Below are 19385 nucleotides of genomic sequence, written 5' to 3'. Positions count from 1 at the left end.
TGTGAAAATGAATTTCATGAAGTCTGAGCGCAGGAGTGAAACAGGGATTATTTACCTGAAAATGGCACATTAAGAATGTTTATACACCGAAGACAATTCTATCCCTGTCCTAATCTTTAACAGAGATGTAGGGTTTCCTCATCACCCAGCATGCTAAGATGCTGACGGAACTTGACTTGTGCATGCTTGGCACATTTTCATGGCTGTGAGTACCTAAAATATCACTAGTTTTAGCTTTCCGTGTCATACCTAAGAAGAATCTGTCCCCTTTCCTAGCACAAATGCCAAAGTCTTTGAAATGGCACAGAATCTGGGTACAATTTAAAGGCTCCCTGTCGACCTTATACTTAATGCTTCAGTGGGGATTTGGCTGCACTGATGAATCTGCCTTTAGTTTTAGCTTCAATAGCTGCTTGGCTGGACTTTTTGGTCCTGGAGTTCATAAGCCTTCTGCTTTGGTGTGGAAATTCTGGAGTTGCTTGAGACCATTCTGATCATCACCCCTAGAAGAGAGAGAAGCCTTGCATATTACCAGGTTTATTCTGGCCAAAATGGAGAAGAGTATATTTCTCTTGTGCTATTTTGAAAAGACAGTTGACTATCTCTCTGATGCTTATTTTCTGGATGGAAAGACTTCCTATGCAATAGGTCTGCAGTGTCAAAGACATATAGGTTAAAATACTCATAGATGTTTTTTGTTTCACCACTCAACCAAGGCATACTATGCTTCTCTCTCTCCCCTCTCTCCTCTGCCCTCTCCCTTCTCTCCTCCCCACTCTCCCTTCTCCCCTCTCCCCCCTTCCTCTTCTCTCTCCCTCTCTCTCCTGATGGAGCCTAAACCTTGATGGCCTGATTTCTCCTATTCAGAGAGAAAAACAAAAGATTCCTTGGAGATTCATGTGGAGAAAAGGGATTTTCTGGGACTTCCTGCCATTCTCTCTGTGAGGGAGTGAAATTAAGTTAATTAGCTAAATTTGGATACATATTAGTTTATTTAGCATTATTCTGGCTAAGTCTTGAGCCTAAAGAAGATACTTGCTAGCATAGTAAGTTTCTTGGTTTTCTTTGGTGCTAGCTTTGGAATATATTCCAGTGTTAGTGAATATAGTCATAATTTAAATTTTAGCCCAAAAAGTATTTGGGGAATTGGGTGTGGTGCTGCACACCTGTATTCACAACAACTAGGTGAGGAAAGAGGGCCCAGATTGGGGAGCCAGCATAAGCTACATATTGAGACTCTGTATCAAGAGAAAGAGTAGAAAAAAATGGGGACTGGAATGTAGATCTGGGACAGAGCATATGTCAGTGCAAGGCTTGCCCTAGCATCACTAAAGTAAACAAGTGAGGAGAATCAAAGTGTTTTGCTGTTGAGAATGAGCCATTGGAAGATATTTAGCAAAGCAGTCCTTAATCGTGGGTGGGAGTGGTTAGCAGATAGGTAGTTACAATTCTCACTCAGTTTAAAAATGTGGGAGGATTTACAAAATATCTTAAGTGGAGAGAGGCTTGACTATACTTCATTGCCTAAAATTGGTTTTTATTTTCAAATGGTTCTATACCTGTTGGCATTAGCTGATGGCAGTATACCAGTTAATAGTCCAGAATTAAAGGACACTTAGAAAGAGAAGTGTTTCGAAGCAAAAAGGCCACAATACAAGCAAGAGGTTGTACAGTTCCCCTTTCTGCCTGGATGGTGAGTCTTTGGCCTTGTGGGCTAGGACCACAGAAGTTCCTGTAATCGACAGCACTGTTGCTCACGGATTGTTTTGTTATCGGCGTAACAACTAAGAAAATTGACCCAGGGCAAACTTTTTGAATGTTAAGTTCTGACTACGGAACACATAGTGATTGCGGAATCGGTTCCATATTGCTGCCAGGGCAGCCTTCCAGTCTGTGCTGGTTCCATCTGTAGTCCTTTGCTTCTGGACTGATCAGGAACATGAGCCCTGCACCATGGCTTCTCAAGTACCCACTCATGGTTTTCAAGATATGACACATAACTCTTAAGTTCTATCACAATTGAAGGTAAAACCTTAGAACATGGGATTAGACACTTTAAGTGTCTCATGATTCTGCTTGTGAGCAATTGATTAGTTCAGAATAACTGTAAGTAGTAATAGAGTGTTCATAAAGATTTAATCAGCTTTGGCTCATGTCTCTTGTACTTTGGGGGTGGTGGTATGGCACCTTATTAAGTAGAAAACTGACTGGAGAGGTCAGCTTTACTCCTTTCTATTTAACCCTGACTGTAGCATCTATAGACTGTATGACCAAGACTCTTTCTTGCTTTTGTTTGTTTGTTTGAAACAAGATTTTGCTGTGTAGCTCTTGCGGGCCTGTTACCATGTAGCCCAGACTGGCTTCCAGCTCTTGGCAGCACTCATACCTTAAACTCCAACATGCAAGCTTTCAACAAGATTATTGATATGTTCTACATAGAAGTTTCATTGTATAGCCCAGGCTGGCCTCACATTTCAAAGGTCTGCTGGCCTCTGCCTCTGGAATTCTGTAACCAAAGTTGTGCACTACAATGGCTCACCAATGAAGATCTCAAAGTAACAGTAATAAAAGGGATTTCATGAGCAGCAGGGGAGAAATTATTTGAAAATCTAAAACACTAAAGAAAGTCAAGGAACTTTTTATAAACCAAATAAGACAATATGCCATGTATTTGAAATTGTAGTAGCCATATTGAGAAATAGAGTTTGATGCTGGAGACCTGCCATAAATGCTAAGTCAGATTGGGCCTGAGGTGTGCTAGGGGACTCCCTCAAAACAAAGAAACAAACTGAACAAAGAAAAGACAAGTGGATGTCCCTTAGGTCAGAGAACCATTGTGAACACTTTTAACTAGGAGAAGCAGTTAGTAGGTCAGATACTATTTTAAATTGGGGATTCCTTGAAAGTTTCTCAGAAGCAATGGGCTTCCACCAGGCTTTTCCCCTGAGCTACCTTTAGTGGGAAATGAGGCAGCTTTCCTTTCTTTGCCTACACAGTATTTTCAGCCATCCTGGGTTTCCTCTACAGCTGCAGAAGCTGTTGAGTTGCAGTCATTTACTTAGCAGGAACCAGCTTAGACTGGCTTTGCTTTTCAAAGCTACAGGCCTTAGGAGCTGGCTACTGAATTCTGTGTTGATCAGAGCAGCCTGCAAGGCTATGTTTTTATAAGTAACAGATGCCTGCACTTTGAGAAATTAATTGCCTGGCTCCTGGATGTGAAGGTGTGCAATGTGTCTTTAAGCAATCAGCATCCTTTCAAAGAGTAAGAAATAAAACCCGTCCTCTTCCCCAAATAGGCATGGGCCTTAGACCACCTTTCACTTCAGTCACCCTTGACTGGATTCTGGGAAATGTTGCTATATAAAACCTGAAAGTTTAATGTGTAGGTTGAAATACAGGATAGGTGCCAAAGTCACCTTTCACTATATAGAGTGTGGGGAAGAGAACATTAGAATCATAATCACATTTTGGTCCCAGCTTGTGCCCTCTCTCTTCTTTACATTAAAAGGAAAAGTCTGAACTGTGTTAGGCCTTTTACTAGGGGTCTTTGTCTTGACTTGTCTGTGACCAAATAGTCAGACTAAGACAAAGGTCACTAAAAGGACATTATTTTGGTTTTGGCCGTGTATAGGCTTTCTGTACTCTAGGCACTGATCTGGATCTCCGACCAAGGCCATTTGATGCTATTGTTTCTTAGAAAGTTCTCGGCAGTGTGTACTAGTAGTTACAGAATTTCATATTATAGGGCCAGAAGGACTTTTGAAGTCCATTTCACCCCGTGTTTTCCCTCGCTAAAGGGAATAACTGAAGCACAAGAGAGGCTGTCTCTGTGCTAAAAGGATTGCTCTACTGAGAACCCCCCCACCAAGTCGGTAGAGAATTCACCATTGGAAAATCACTAACAGCACTGTGAAGGTTTCTAAGGTGGGCAGCAGGAAGCCTGTCCTTTTCCTACCCTCTCCCTCAGCACCTCTTCCCCCACCTGTGTAGGATTTTGAGGTCGAATGTGCATTGTGCACTGCTGCTGCAAGGTAGCTCTTCCCTGTGGCTGTGCTGAAGCAGCTGGCCAGGGAAGCCTGGGAGCTGAGGCTCCAGCCTGTGGATTCTCTTTCCTCAGACTTTAGTCTGCACCAGGGAGTGGTGTTCTCTCCTGTGGGTGTGTGTATATATATTCTTTACTTTATACTTTGTTCACGTAGTTCGGTGCATTCTTCCAGGCATTCTGGATGGGCGCTTTAGAATCACTCTTTCTGAACCAAAAGCTCTCAGAGCAGAGCTGAACCTCCCAGAAAATGCTCTTCTCTACCAAATCGCCAGATGGGGGTGGTCCCGAAGCTAAACAGCACTGTAGAGGTGGCATAATGGACCAGAACCCCCAGGCAGAGGTGGGAGGTAAGTTCCTAGCAGTGGTGCTGATTGAGGGTCAGTAAGACCCAGTTCTTCTCCTGTGCAGAGGGAACTTTTACTTAGCTGGAATTGAACCTCGTGGTCCGAGTATGTGAAGGGATTCAGGGTCCAGAGTGCACCCCAGAACATAGGAGATAGCTCTATGTCCCCGTTTCCCTCAGGAGCCTTCTCCTCACTCCTGCTGCCTAGAACAAGGGGAGGAGAATCTCCACTGCCTGACCTGCTGCTTCATGCCCCTCCCTATCTCTACTCTCCATTCCCTCTGAGCCCTCCAGACCCTAGGAGGAGTAAGAGGGAGGTCCTTCGAGGCTTATCTCGATTTCCATCCTCTCATTCCGGTGCTGGTCATATTCTGGGTCAGCAACCACAGAACATCCCAAGGCTGGGTGCTCAGGTGTGAAGTGTGCAGAGGACCAACGAGATATAGGCAGGGGCGACTTGTGATCCAGAGTCCCGGGTCCAGGTTGCTGCATGGAGGGGATAAGGGAAGATGGTGCTAGCCAGGTGCAGGGCTCAGACTTTCGGGCAGAGCCCAGCAGCTGACCACAGCCCCTCGGGGCGCTGCTGTGTCCCTGCAGGAATCAGAGAGGATGCCTGGACCAGAAGCCAGCACCACCCTCAGGGCTTCACTGGAGGAGCTGTCACTGGGGCCAGTGCGGTTTCCCCTACTGCTGCAGGACCAGGAGAGGATTCGTCCAACAGTGAATCAGAGCAGGAGGGGCCCCAGAAGCTGGTCCATAAAGTGTCCACCTCTGGACAGATGGGGACCAAGGTAATGCTCGGCCGGGCACCTGTGAGAGGGCTGTGGGCAGAGTGAAAGCTCTGGGAGATCCCTGCAACTGGTATTGGGAGAAGGGGCGCGGGGGCGTGGCCTGGATGGGGCGTGGCCTCACGCAGGGGACAGGAAGGTGCTCTAGGGATTCCTGAGGTTGGTTGAAGACATATCTAGGGTGTGTTCTGGAACACTTGTCTAGCCATCATAGCAAGCGTCTTGGAGCACGGTTAAAGCCTGGTGGCGAGTTCCCACCTAGGAAACTTAAAGGGAGTTTGATTGTTCACCCATGAGCTGCATGCTATGGAAGCCCTGCTGGAAGCTGTATTCTGCCAGCCACTGTGCTTTCCCACCCACAGCAAGCTGAGCAGCTTGAGCCTCTCAGTCAGTTTCTCTGGTGTGCTGTGCCCACAGGCTGCCCAGGCTTCTGTTTTGAAGGTTCCTTCAAAGTGCAGGGCTCAGACATCCATGGTGGTTCATCACAAGTTAATTTCTTTAGGGTATTTCAGGGTGTGGTAGTGCTTTTGTGGCAATTTTGTGCTGATTAGTCTCAAAGTTGAGCTTTCCTTCAATAATGAAGGCAGAGGCTACTGGATGATAAGGGACTTAGATATTCTAACGTTCTTCTTAGTTTAGAAGTCTTCAACACCTAGGCTGTTGTTACTGGAGGAGTTAAAGCAAGATTTTGAGGAGGGAAATGATTAAATTAGTGGATGCTCCCTCTAGTAACAGATTTGCCAAAGCAATTCATCTACAGTCATTTCATGACAATTAGCTGCCTAAGGCTTATGGGAGTCTTACATGGAAACAGTTTGGATTAGTGTTTGTTTGAGCGTATGCTGGCATCTAAAATGCAGTAGATGTATATGTAGGACCCCAAGAAGGAGCCCTCCCACTCAAGTCTTGGGATGTGGGGTCACCCAAAGAAACACAAGGGACCTTCTTGTTGCAAAAGCACGAGGCAGCTTTAATGGCGGAGCTCTGGGTCGATATGTATCTCACACAGGAGACAGAGGAATAGACCCCGAGACTCAAAAACTGGGGTTTTTATAGGGTAGGGTTTAGGGGCTAGGCAGAATTGACGAGGTTACACACGATTGGCCCCATTCAAACATCAGCAACATGATTATGAGTCAGCAGAGTAGTATGTGCAGGCCGGGGCATATAAGAATTCTAAAGCCGGGGGCTTATCTGAGTAGACAACGCATCTGGTTAATGTTTCAGCTTTTGACTATGCTGTCTATAGAAAGGGGGCCAGCAGGAGGCGCCGGGCTGCCAGAGGGTCAATGAGTCAGCCAAGATAGTCAGAACCAGTTCCTGCATTCCTTCCCTTATCTTTATGACCCGGTGACCTAGCTTCAAGATGGACTCGGGCATGCCCGGGCTTGTTTTCTTTGCAGTCTCAGTCCCAGACGTTTTTAGTTTAAACCTTTTATTTGTTTAATTTCCTTTCATTTCCCTCTTCTTCTGTTTAGACTAATTCTAATCATAGAATTTTAGAGATTGGTGTCCCCTAACTCTTTATCTACCTGAACTATAGGTTGATATTGCCTTTGAAGAACCATGAGTTTTACTGTACCAATTCTACTCTGGATGAAAGCCATTCCTCTATTTATTATACAAGGGCCGAAAACTAAAGCTAAGCATATCATAAGGACTGGTCCGGCTACAGCAGAAATCAAAGAAATTATCCAAGATGGTTGTGACTCAAACCACCCTCCGTTGAGCATCCCGTTCCTGTTTCCTTCGCTTTAATCTTTCTCTCAGTTTCTGCATAAAATCTCTAAGTATTCCTGTATGATCTGCATAGAAGCAGCACTCTTCTTTAAGGGCAGCACACAGTCCTCCTTCCTTTAGGAACAACAAATCAAGGCCTCTCCTGTTCTGCAAAACTTCCTCAGACAGGGAAGTCGAAGATTTTTCTAAAGGGTCAATGGACTTCTCTATTGCTGCTAGGTCTTCATTGACAGCATCCCTCAAAGACTGAATTCCTTGTCTTCCTTCTATCAAAGCTGACACTCCTGTCCCCACTCCTACTGCCATACCTATTCCCACGAATACAGCCAGGGTTAAAGTAATTGGTTCTTTTTGACCGCCGGGCAGCATAGCTTTCTTCTAAACTGGATGCAGGGTGATAATATACGCGGGGTAACAGCTGGATCATGACACAAAAATCATGAGATGAATTAAAAACCTTAGTTGATACACAGGGAGTAAGTCCTGTATTGCAAGTCCACCAGCCAACCAGGGAAGGTACAAGATAGTAATTAGCTTCTGTCCTGGACACTGATTGAATTTGTCCACATAGGTGTTTGTGGGTGGAAGGTGGGGTGCCTATACAGAGACCTGGACTCCTCCCGGATACTTCAGTCAGGGTCAGTTTTTGTCCTGTTCCCCAAGAGCAGGAAGTATGGCTATTGGTTCTGTTGAAATCTCCATTGAAGGCAATTCCTTCATAATAAGGAGGACCCGAGGACAGGCATAGCCAGCAGTCCTCAGTAGTGCTTGGTTCAGTTCTATTAAGGGCATAAAAGGCTCCTCTCACTAGGTTAAACATCCTCTGTCTTGTTGAAGGGATTGTGGAGGTAATAGTTAGAGGTACTTGAAGAGTGGGAGGTTGGGTGAGAGCGACCATATTAAGAGGGTCCGCAATCACCGGAGTAGGCTGAGTAATGGTATAGGTAAGGGGTGTGAACTTGGTTGGGGGGCCTAAAGGATTGTAGGGGGTCTCTATTTTAATCTGTTAGTGAACAATAATCCCTCATCATATCTTTCCTTGTAAATCCTAAGACCCCAGGTATACCCTTTTGTCCATCCCAGAGCTCTTTTCCCTGGTTCAGTGAAGGTGACACGGAGCAGATGGCACCAGTCAGTATACTCATCTAGGTGAAATCCTTCAGGTACGTAAGACACTAAGGAATAATTGGCTGTTACTCTAATATAGTCGCAGCTCGAGGAGGGCTTCCAGCGGGCTGTACCTGAAGTCTTGTAAACCCAGCTCTTGCAAAAGAAGTCAGTCTTACCTCAACATGTTGGATTGAGGGACTGACTTTGGTGGGGCCTTGGGCAGACATAGAAGGGATGGGTTTGAAGCATGCTTCTATTCCTTTGGTTAGAGCAACCACCCCATGGGTCTCTCGAATGTTTTTCTACGTACGGAGAGGGTTTAAAAGGTGCCCTCTTAATGTCAGAGTACCCCTAAAGGTCCCATCCAGGAGGGGCTCCTATAGCCAACTTATAGATGTCAGGGCAAAGATTAGGCCACCAAGTCCACAGGGGGTGTACCTCGGCGATTGTCCATACAGCCCTACCCCCCTTATTGAATACCTCCCACGTTTGTTGAACAGGACTGTAGGGGTTGAAGTCCTTTGGGATCGCTCCTGCGAAGCAGGCGCAACTTAAGAGGGTTAGTAGTCTTCTCCAAAGTCCACTCATCATGGCTGACTCCAGGGGGTGCTCTCTTGACATGGGACACGTGGATCCAAGTGGGGATTGCTTCCACTTTGACCGAGGTGGGCGTTGTCAGAAGGGGCCAAGAAGGGCCCCTTCCACCTCTGCTCTAGGTTCCCTGCTCGCTGTTTCCTCACCAGGACTGTGTCTCCTACTTCAAACTGGTGCGGCACCTGTGTCACCAGCAACATAGGTTTCTTTTAGCTGTTCCCAGACCTCTTTTCTTACTATTTCGAGAGCTTTTAATTGAGCCAAAAGAGTAGAAGAAGGAGAGAAAGACACATTCAGGTGATTCTTATCCCCTACGGTCATAAAAATGGGCGGGGGCGCCCCATACATTAATTCAAAAGGGGTTAAGTCAAGGGGTCCAGGGGTATTTCAAAACCTGAACAAGAAATAAGGGAGAACAGCTGTCCAATCACTTCTGCCGGTCTCCAAGGCTATTTTAGTTAGAGTCTCTTTTAGCGTCCTATTCATCCTTTCTACCTGTCCTGAACTCTGGGGTCTGTATGCACAATGTAATTTCCAATTAGTCCCCAGTTGTCTGGCCAATCCCTGACTTACCTGGGAGACAAAGGCAGGTCCGTTGTCTGTCCCCATTACCTTAGGTATCCCAAAGCGGAGAAGGATTTCTTCAAGTATCTTCTTGACCACTACAATAGCTCTTTCCTTCTTGGTGGGGAACCCCTTGACCCATCCTGAGAAGGTGTCTATGAAAACTAAGAGATATTTATTTCCATACTTAGCCGGTTTCACCTCAGTGAAGTCGGGTTTCCCAGTAGGCTCTAGGCCTGTCTCGTCACAGTCGTTTTCCTTCCTGGAGCCTGCTAGACCCGGCGTTGGTAAGTGCACAAGCATGGCAGTTTTTTACTATCTCTTCTACAATTCTTTTTAATCCAGGAATGTAATAGGGGGACTTACTAACCAATTTTATTAATTTTTTAGTTCCTAAATGAGTCAGATGGTGTATGTTATCTAAGTAATCTCGCCCCTCTTCATCTGTGAGGGTTCTTTTAGTTATTTCCTCGTTGGCGGGCTGTTGGGTTCTTGCCACCAGAGTCATTGGCCCTTGGGCTGCTTTTTTGGCTTCTTGGTCTGCCATTTGGTTTCCCTTTTCAGCGGGCCCCGTTCCCTTCTGGTGTCCTGGGCAATGGATAATTGCCTCTCTATGGAACAGATGGACAGCTTCTAATAAGCTGAGAATTTCTTCTTTATTTTTGATATCCTTGCCGGCAGACGTTAGCAGTCCATGGTGTTGGTATATTGCTTTGTGAACATGGGCCGTGGCAAAAGCATACCGGCTGACGGTATAGACATTAAGAGTCCTTCCTTCTGCCAGCCTTAAGGCTTGAATTAGTGAGATAAGTTCTGCTTTTTGAGCTGATGTACCCTCCGGCAGGCTGCTGGCCCATATGACAGACTTTCCACTAATCCACTAATGCTGCCCCAGCCCTCCGCTTACCTTCTACCATGAAGCTGCTTCCATCAGTGAACCAGGTCATCTCCCCTGGCCAATGTTGGTCTGTGAAGTCTGGCCAGATTCCAGTCTCTTCTGCCAGTATTTCCTCACACTTATGTGCAGGGGCCTCGTCAACCCCAGGTAGTAAAGTAGCAGGGTTGAGATTGGCTGGGGGTGCAAAACTTACTTGCTCTGTCAGCAATAGGCTCTGGTAGTGCGTCATTCTGGCGTTAGTCATCCAGCGGTCCAGTGGTTACCTGACAATGCTCTCAAGAGAGTGCGGGGCCATTATGGTAACATTCTGGCCCATAGTCAGTTTGTAAGCATCTCTTACTAGCACAGCCGTGGCTGCTATCACTTGCAGGCAGGAGGGCCATCCGCTGGCCACAGGGTCCAGCTTCTTTGATAAGTAGGCTACTGGGTGCTTCCATGGCCCCAAAACCTGGGTAAGGACTCCCCTTGCCACCCCATTTCTTTCATCAATGTATACAGTAAAAGGCTTGCTCACATCTGGCAGGGCCAATGCTGGAGGCTGCAGTAGCGCCTTTTTGAGAGTTTGAAAGACTAGCTGATGTTCTCTGGTCCAGATGAACTCTCCTTTTTCTTTGGTTAATGGGTACAATGGGGCTGCCAGAGTGGCAAATTTGGGAATCCAGAGTCTATAAAACCTAGCAGTCCCCAGGAACTCTCTTACCTGGCTAGCAGTGGTTGGGGCCAGGATCTGCATAACGGCTTGTTTTCTGGCTTCTGTGAGCCACTGTTGTCCATCTCTCAGAACATATCCTAAGTAGGTCACTTCTGTCCGGCATAACTGAGCCTTTTTAGCAGAGACCCGATACCCCAGCTAACCTAGCTCGACCAGGAGGTTTTGAGTCCCAGTTTCACAGTCCTCACATGTTTCTGCAGCTAGTAGGAGGTCATCTACATACTGCAGAAGAGTCACCTGTGGGTTACTGGCTCGGAAAGGGGCAAGGTCTCGGTGTAGGGCTTCATCAAACAAGGTGGGCGAGTTCTTGAATCCCTGAGGCAACCTCGTCCATGTGAGCTGTCCAGCTTGTCCACTCTCAGAATCTCGCCATTCAAAAGCGAACAAAGGCTGGCTGTTGGGATGTAACCTCAAACAGAAGAAAGCGTCTTTGAGATCTAGGACTGTGTACCACGTCCAACCAGGTGACAAGGTGCTGAGGAGGTTATAAGGATTTGGCACCATGGGGTTTATGTCTTGAACCCTCTTGTTGACTTCTCTAAGATCCTGAACTGGATCACAGGTCACAGGTCCCTAGTTTTTTTTTTTTTTACAGGAAGTAGAGGAGTGTTCCAAGGGGATTTGCATGGGACCAAAATCCCTTGTTGGAGCAGTTTGTTGATTTGGGGGCGTATACCCTCTTGAGCTTCTTTGCTCATGGGATATTGTCAGACCCCTATAGGAGTGGCCCCGGACTTAAGTTCAATCACCACAGGAGGAACCTGTTTTGCCATGCCCATTCCTCCTGTCTCTGCCCACACCTTAGGGTATCGATTCAACCAGTCCTTTAATCCCTCAGGGGGCTTCACTTTACTTTGGTAGAGTCGATATTCTTTTCCTAGTTGTAAAGTTAGCTCTAGAGTCTGGGGTGCTTTCATTCCCCAGGATACCTCTGGTCGATGAGAGGTAAAAGTTATTTGTGCTTTTAACTTGGTTAGTAAGTCTCTCCCCAATAAGGGCATAGGACACTTTGGAATGACTAGAAACGAATGAGTTACTTGTTTTTGCCCTATGTCTACTATTCAGGATGTGGTCCATGGATACGATTTTTGTCCCATGGTCCCGATCACCAAGGTTTTTTCGTTTTTCTTCACTTTTCCTAGTGGTGTCTTGAGTACTGAAAATTCTGCCCCAGTGTCGACTAGAAAGTCCACAGGGGTCCCCTCAACTTCTAAAGTTACCCTAGGCTTGGGGAGGGGGGCCGAGCCCTGTTTCTCCGAGTCTTCATCTTCTCCAAGAGAAAGCACCTTCACCTCTTGCTTCTTTTTCAGACAGTCACTCATCCAGTGGCCCATTTCCTTGCAATATGCGCATTGCTTCCTCTCCAGGTGCTGTCTGCCTTCTCTGGGTCTCCTTGGTCCCTGGTATCTTCTGTCTCCCAGGTTCCCTAACTGTCTACCTCTTCTCCCTTTATCTCTTTCTCTTACTGTGGCCAGTATCCTAGTCAAAACCTTTTCCTGTCTCCTGTCTCTCCTATCCTCATCCTCTTTTCTCTCTTTCTTTTCTCTCTCTAAGTTTTCATCTTCTGTTTCTCTCTTATGATACACTTTCTCTGCTGCTCTAACTACATCCCTTATGGTATAATCCTGCAAGCCCTCAATTCGCTGTAACTTCTTTCTAATGTGGGGAACCGACTGGCCAATGAAGGCCATAATCACAGGCCCTTTGACCCTCTGATGTGGGATCAAATAGGATATATCTTCTGTAAGCCTCCATGAGCCTTTCGAGGAAGACTGAGGGGTGCTCAGTTGCTCACTGCATAACCTCTCCTACCTTGGCCAGATTCATGGGCCGCCAAGTAGCACCTCTGATACCCACCTCTAGGGCCCGGTGATAATTGGACAGTCGTTCCCTACCTTGTGCTGTATTGTAATCCCATCGGGGTTGGGTTAGCGGGAATCCTTCAACTATCTTGGCTGGAGGTTGGACAGGCTGCCCAACCTCATCTCGGATGTTTTTCTGAGCCTCGAGGAAAATCCTTTCTCTCTCCTCTGTGGTGAATAAGGTCTACAGAAGCTGTTGGCAGTCATCCCAGGTCGGCTGGTGCAAATACATTAGTGATTCGACCAACCCTATGAGTCCTGCGGGGTTCTCTGAAAAAGGAGGGTGATTAGCTTTCCAATTATAGAGATCAGAAGAGGAAAAAGGCCAATACTGTAAGGGCTGCAGACTATCCGGATCAGCAGGGGGAGCCCCAATAGCCCTGAGTGGAAGTGCCACGGTTGAATCAGCAGGCCCCTCAGGGGTGACTCCTCGCCAGCTCCTTGTTCCTGTGGAGGGACCCTCTCCTCCTGCCCAGGCCTGAGGCAGAGGTCCCGAGGAAGCTGAAGGTTGGAGCTGGGGAGCATACGGTGGGGGTTAAGGGGTGTCGGGCCACTCAGGGGGTTCTTCAATCTCTGGATAGATCTTGAGGAGTTTCATCACTGGTGTGCTGTGTTCATCATCTCCCCCGAGCGGTGGTTTTGGTTTCTCTTTCTCAGCATTTTCTCAGATGGCTAGGATCTTGGTGCCAGGGCAGAGAGGTGGGAGGAATGGGTGAACCCACGGGGGTGGGTAGCATGCCAAGTCCTCCCATACTGTCATGTATGGGTGCTGTTCTGGATGCGACCCTGGCCCTTCCTGAAAAACAATGGCCTTCATAGCCCTTATGGTGGGTAAGTAAAATGTTCCGGTGGCCAACCTACTCCAAAAACAGGCCATTCCGAGGAGCAGAAAGTCATCCATGGCTTTTTCTTCACTATTACTGACAAATTTCGTCCTCTAGCCCTAACGTCCGTCCAATGGTCCTTATTCAAAGATAAAGGAGTAGACACGGTCTGTCCCATAGTGAAGAATAAGAATAAATACAACACAATGACAGAGACAGAACACACTAAGACATCTAAACAAACTTGTCCACATCTGGACTTATACAACAAGCCACACGCTACCTCTGACAGAGTGGGATTCCGCATCCACTCCTTCTCTGGCAGGAAGAACACTCTCTCTCCTTTACTCTGCCAGGCAACAGCCAGATCCTCCTGACTGTTCCTTACCCTGGGCACTCCCTTCAGGGTCTCCCTTGGAACGTCTTCCAGGGGTGCAGCCTACAGGCCTTAGGGCATTCCCCACCGCAGCCTGTGGGTCCTTACAGTCCTCAATGGCAGCTGCCAGAACACCAGACTCCGAAAAACAAGGCACAGACTCAGTGGCCGCACAAACATACCACACACATACAAAACGTAACTCCAAGTGGTGTTTCAAGTCCTTGGGGACCCCTCAAATCCCGGACGAGCCCGCAAATGTAAGATGCCCCCCCAAGAAGGAGCCCCCACTCAAGTCTCAGGATGCAGCGTCACCCAAAAAAACATGAGAGACCTTGTTGCAAAAGCATGAGGCAGCTTTGATGGTGGGGCTCCAGGTCAATACGTATCTCACTCAGGAGACAGAGGAATCGACCCTGAGACTCAAAAAGTCAGGGATTTTATAGGGTAGGGGTTAGGGGCTAGGAAGAATTGGCGCGATTACACGTGATTGCCCCATTCAAACATCAACAACATGATTATGAGTCAGCAGAGTAGTACGTGCAGGCCAGGGCATATAAGAATTCTAAAGCCGGGGGCTTATCTGAGTAGACAACGCATCTGGTTAATGTTTCAGCTTTTGACTATGCTGTCTATAGAAAGGGGGGCGATCAGGAGGCGCCGGGCTGCCAGAGGGTCAATGAGTCAGCCAAGATAGTCAGAACCAGTTCCTGCATTCCTTCCCTTATCTTTATGACCGGGTGACCTAGCTTCAAGATGGACTCGGGCATGCCCGGGCTTATTTTCTTTGCAGTCTCAGTCCCAGGCCTTTTTAGTTTAAACCTTTTATTTTATTTAATCTCCTTTCATATACATGACGATAACTTCAGTTGCCAGAGTCAAAGGTTGCTTCAGCCTTGTTTACTCAGACATCTTGGAACTACTATTTAATGAAGACGGATTTGAATTTCATAGCATTTGTAATTTTTCTGAATTTAGATTTTTTTGAAAACTAAAGCTACCTATACTCTTAACTTATGAAAACTTATTCAAAACAAAACAAAACAAAACAAAACAAAACAAAACAAAACAAAACAAAACAAAAATAAAAAACCCAAAACCCTGGCCGGGCAGTGCTGGCACAGGCCTTTAATCCCAGCACTCGTGAGGCAGAGGCAGGCAGATTTCTGAGTTTGAGGCAGGACTGGTCTACAAAGTGAGTTCCAGGACAGCCAAGGCTATACAGAGAAACCCTGTCTCCAAAAAAACAACACAAACCAAACCAAACAAACAAACATACCTGAAAAAGTGAGTTAAAGAGAAAAATGTTAGGTTTGAAAATGGCACATCATATACTTATATGCAATGGTCAAAATTCCATGCCTATTAATATCAATATCGGCTAGTAAGATTTATGCCGTTTGAAAAAAATTAGGGATGTTTTAAATTGAACTGAGGAAGTAAGATTGAACAAAAAATTTGATAGAGGGCACTATTAAGTTGTGGGCTTAATGAACTTGAAAGATTGTATTGTTTAATTTTTGGATAAAGCATGTTTATGAAGGCTACAATAAATCTAAGAAAATGTTTTAGTTTGTTTGTTTTTGTTTATGTTTTGTTGTTGTTGTTGTTTTTCGAGACAGGGTTTCCCTGTATACCTGTGGCTGTCCTGGAACTCACTTTGTAGACCAGGCTGGCCTTGAACTCAGAAATCTGCCTGCCTCTGACTCCTTAGTGCTGGGATTAAAGGGTTTTTTTTTGGTTTGGTTTTTTTTTTTTTTTTTTTTTTTTTTTGGTTTTTTGTTTGACTTTCTGACAAACATTTGCCACAATTATGGCTAATTATCAAGCTTTCGAATACCGCTTCTGATATTCATATCAGTATATCAGGAAATCTGCATTTTATACTGGCTTATATGAAAACATTTTTGTGCACAAACATCTGATGTCAAAGTATTAAGTTGCTAAGACTCAGACTCATGGCCTACCTCCTGAAGTCCAGGCTGTAACTTGTGCGGTGGTGCCCATCTCTCACGGTGGCAGTCCAGGCTCTACCTCGTGCTGTGGTGCCCATCATGGTGGCACTTAGCTTACATACTGCTTCTTAGGGGAGAAGTTGAGATCTGTGGAGGAAGTAATTTAAGTAGAGCTACTAAAGTTAACAGTGGGTTCCTGGTCTTTGGGAATTATCCAGGTAAGAAGAGAAGCACCCTTAGAAAAATGAAGATATTTCCTCATCTTCTCCCTAGGAGTATAAGGTGAGAGAGGCTTGAATAGAGGCGCAGGCTCCAGATTTGGCTAAGGCTTAGTTGGTTTTGAGGCCACACTAACAGTGTTTTCTCAGTCATCCTGAAGATACATCAAGACACTCTAAGTATGATGGGTTAGGATTACTATTAGTGCATTTAGTTCTGCATTCACACACTTATACATACTACATGCTTACATATAGATGTGTAAATGTGCTCCTGAGTGTGAGTAGGTGTATGGCTCACAGGTGAGTGTGTTGTTCATAGAACTTGAAAATATTTGAGGGCAGGAGCAAGGACTCAGTCTGTAAGGTGCTTGCTGTGCAAGTGGAGGAACTGAATCACATCCCCAGTACTCATGTGTCTTTGTTGCCTTTATGTTGCTGTGATAAAAATACCTTGACCAGCAGAGCTTATAGAAGATTGTTTTGGAGCTTTTACTTCCAGAAGCATAAGAGGTCTTCCTGGGAGGGAGGCATGGCTGCATGAGGCAGGCATAGCAGTAGAAGCACGAAGCTGTAGCATGATGCACTGAAGTCCTGGAACAGAGAGAGCCAACTGAGAGCAGTGTGAAGCTTTAAACTCCGAGACCCTGTCCCCACAGTGAGGTACTTCCTTCAAAGAGGAACTCCTAATCCTTCCCAAACAATGTCACTGACTGAGGGCCAAGTGTTTACATTCCATAGACTGGGGGCATGCTTGTGTGGAGTGGGGGTAGGGAGGGGCCAGGGGTGGGGGCAGTCATTCTTATTCAGACCCCTCTACCACATTTGATAAAAGACAGGTGCTGGGGAGGCAGACACAGGAGGATCCCCTTGAGCTATTTGCCAAGCCAATCAAAGATTCAGGTTTAAGGATCAACCTTGTCCAAAACTTAAAGAGCAAAGTGACTAAAGAAGTCGGCTGCAGGTCATGGTGGTGCATGCCTTTAATCCCAGCACTTGGGAGGCAGAGGCAGGTGGATTTCTGAATTTGAGGCTACCTGGTCTACAGAGTGAGCTCCAGGAAAGCCAGGGCTACACAGAGAAACCGTCTCAAAAAAAAAAAAAAAAGAATAATAAGAAGACAGCTGATCTTGACCTCATCAATAGTTGCCACTCCCTGAGCCAAGCATATTCAAACCCACATATACTAACAATACAAGAGACTACAGGGAAAGGATTCTAGCCATGAGACAAATCCTGTCTTCCAGTGATCTCTGGTTTCCTCTCAAAGGCAGTCATAAGTGATGTTTTCTGGGGTGCTTCCAGAAAATCTCTATGTTATATAATTTTTATGTACAACATACATGTAAGAATATATATATATATATATATATATATATAAATATAAACAAATACATATATAAACACATACATATATAAACACACACACACATATATGTATATATATATATATATGCATTTATACATTTTTTAAGATAACCAAATATCATGGTATATACCTGTAGCTCCAGCCCCAGGGAAACTGATGCAGGAGGATTGCCTAAAGATCAAGTCTAACCTGGGTGACATAGTGAGACCCTCTCTCAAAAAATAGACATTTAGAAAATATCACTGTCTATTTTTATATTTGTAGATATTTATACACACACACACAATGTGTATATATTCTGTTTAAAAACTGCTACTAGGACTGTTCCCTAATGGCCTTCTGTATATTTACTTCCTTCTTTTTAGTGACAGTAGGCCATTCAGATGAGCTGTGCTAAATTGCTTTCAGCACTTCAAAGTTGGCAAAGTGTAGACAGTTTCATTTGGTTGAAATAACACGGTACGTGATCATTTAATTAATCAATTTAGTGGAAGGAAATTGGTGGTTTTAGGACAGTACACTAATCTCAGCATTTTTGGGGGCGGGGTAGTGGATATGACAACTTTAAATGTAAAGAATAGGAGGTGTGTGTGAGAGTCCCACTTCTTGGCCCTGGCGTTCCCCTGTACTGAGGCATAGAAAGTTTGCAAGACCAATGGGCCTCTCTTTCCAGTGATGGCCAACTAGGCTATCTTCTGATACATATGCAGCTAGAGACATGAGCTCTGGGAGGTACTGGTTAGTTCATATTGTTGTTCCACCTATAGGGTTGCAGATCCCTTTAGCTCCTTGGGTACTTTCTCTAGCTCCTCCATTGGGGGCCCTGTGATCCATCCAATAGCTGACTGTGAGCATCCACTTCTGTGTTTGTTAGGCCCGGCATAGTCTCACAAGAGACAGCTATATCAGGGTCCTTTCAGCAAAATCTTGCTAGTATATGCAATGGTGTCAGCGTTTGGGGGCTGATTATGGGATGGATCCCCAGATATGGCAGTGTCTAGATGGTCCGTCCTGTCATCTCAGCTCCAAACTTTGTCTCTGTAACTCCTTCCATGGGTGTTTGTTCCCAATTATAAGAAGGGGCAAAGTGTCCACACTTTGGTCTTCATTCTTCTTCAGTTTCATGAGTTTCACAAATTGTTATCTTGTATCTTGGGTATTCTATGTATCTGGGCTAATATCCACTTATCAGTGAGTACATATTGTGTGAATTCTTTTTTTTTCCATTTTTTATTAGGTATTTAGCTCATTTACATTTCCAATGCTATACCAAAAGTCCCCCATAGCCACCCACCCCCACTCCCCTACCCACCCACTCCCCTTTTTTGGCCCTGGCGTTCCCCTGTACTGGGGCATATAAAGTTTGCGTGTCCAATGGGCCTCTCTTTCCAGTGATGGCTGCCTAGGCCATCTTTTGATAAATATGCAGCTAGAGTCAAGAGCTCCGGGGTACTGGTTAGTTCATAATGTTGTTCCACCTATAGGGTTGCAGATCCCTTTAGCTTCTTGGGTACTTTCTCTAGCTCCTTCATTGGGGGCCATGTGATCCATCCAATAGCCGACTGTGAGCATCCACTTCTATGTTTGCTATGCCCAGGCATACTCTGATAAGAGACAGCTATATCAGGGTCCTTTCAGCATAATCTTGCTAGTGTATGCAATGGTGTCAGCATTTGGAACCTGATTATGAGATGGATCCCCGGATATAGCAGTCTCTACATGGTCCATCTTTTTATCTCAGCTCCAAACTTTGTCTCTGTACCTCCTTCCAAGGGTGTTTTGTTCCCACTTATAAGGATGGGCATAGTGTCCACATTTCAGTCTTCATTTTTCTTGAGTTTCATGTGTTTAGGAAATTGTATCTTATATCTTGGATATCCTAGGTTTTGGGCTAATATCCACTTATCAGTGAGTACATATTGTGTGAGTTCCTTTGTGAATGTGTTACCTCACTCAGGATGATGCCCTCCAGGTCCATCCATTTGGC

The 19385-nt window shown here is 45.6% G+C and overlaps 1 long non-coding RNA gene across 2 annotated transcripts; it reads right to left on the bottom strand.

Moving 5' to 3' along the window:
- Positions 1 to 441: 441 nt before the first annotated feature.
- On the bottom strand, positions 442 to 16673 carry Gm41101. Of its 2 annotated transcripts, none has more exons than XR_874379.3 (3): positions 16483 to 16673; positions 15824 to 15958; positions 442 to 503 (listed from the first exon to the last, which is right to left on the bottom strand). It is a non-coding gene; the product is annotated as a predicted gene, 41101 (long non-coding RNA). The 2 variants fall into 2 exon arrangements; XR_874378.3 differs by lacking the exon at positions 442 to 503 and adding an exon at positions 9518 to 12926.
- Positions 16674 to 19385: the final 2712 nt, after the last annotated feature.

This window comes from Mus musculus, chromosome 14, assembly GCF_000001635.26.
Source record: "Mus musculus strain C57BL/6J chromosome 14, GRCm38.p6 C57BL/6J".
Taxonomy (NCBI): domain Eukaryota; kingdom Metazoa; phylum Chordata; class Mammalia; order Rodentia; family Muridae; genus Mus; species Mus musculus.
Note: the sequence above shows the minus strand (reverse complement) of the source record. Positions and strands in the feature narration are given on the sequence as shown.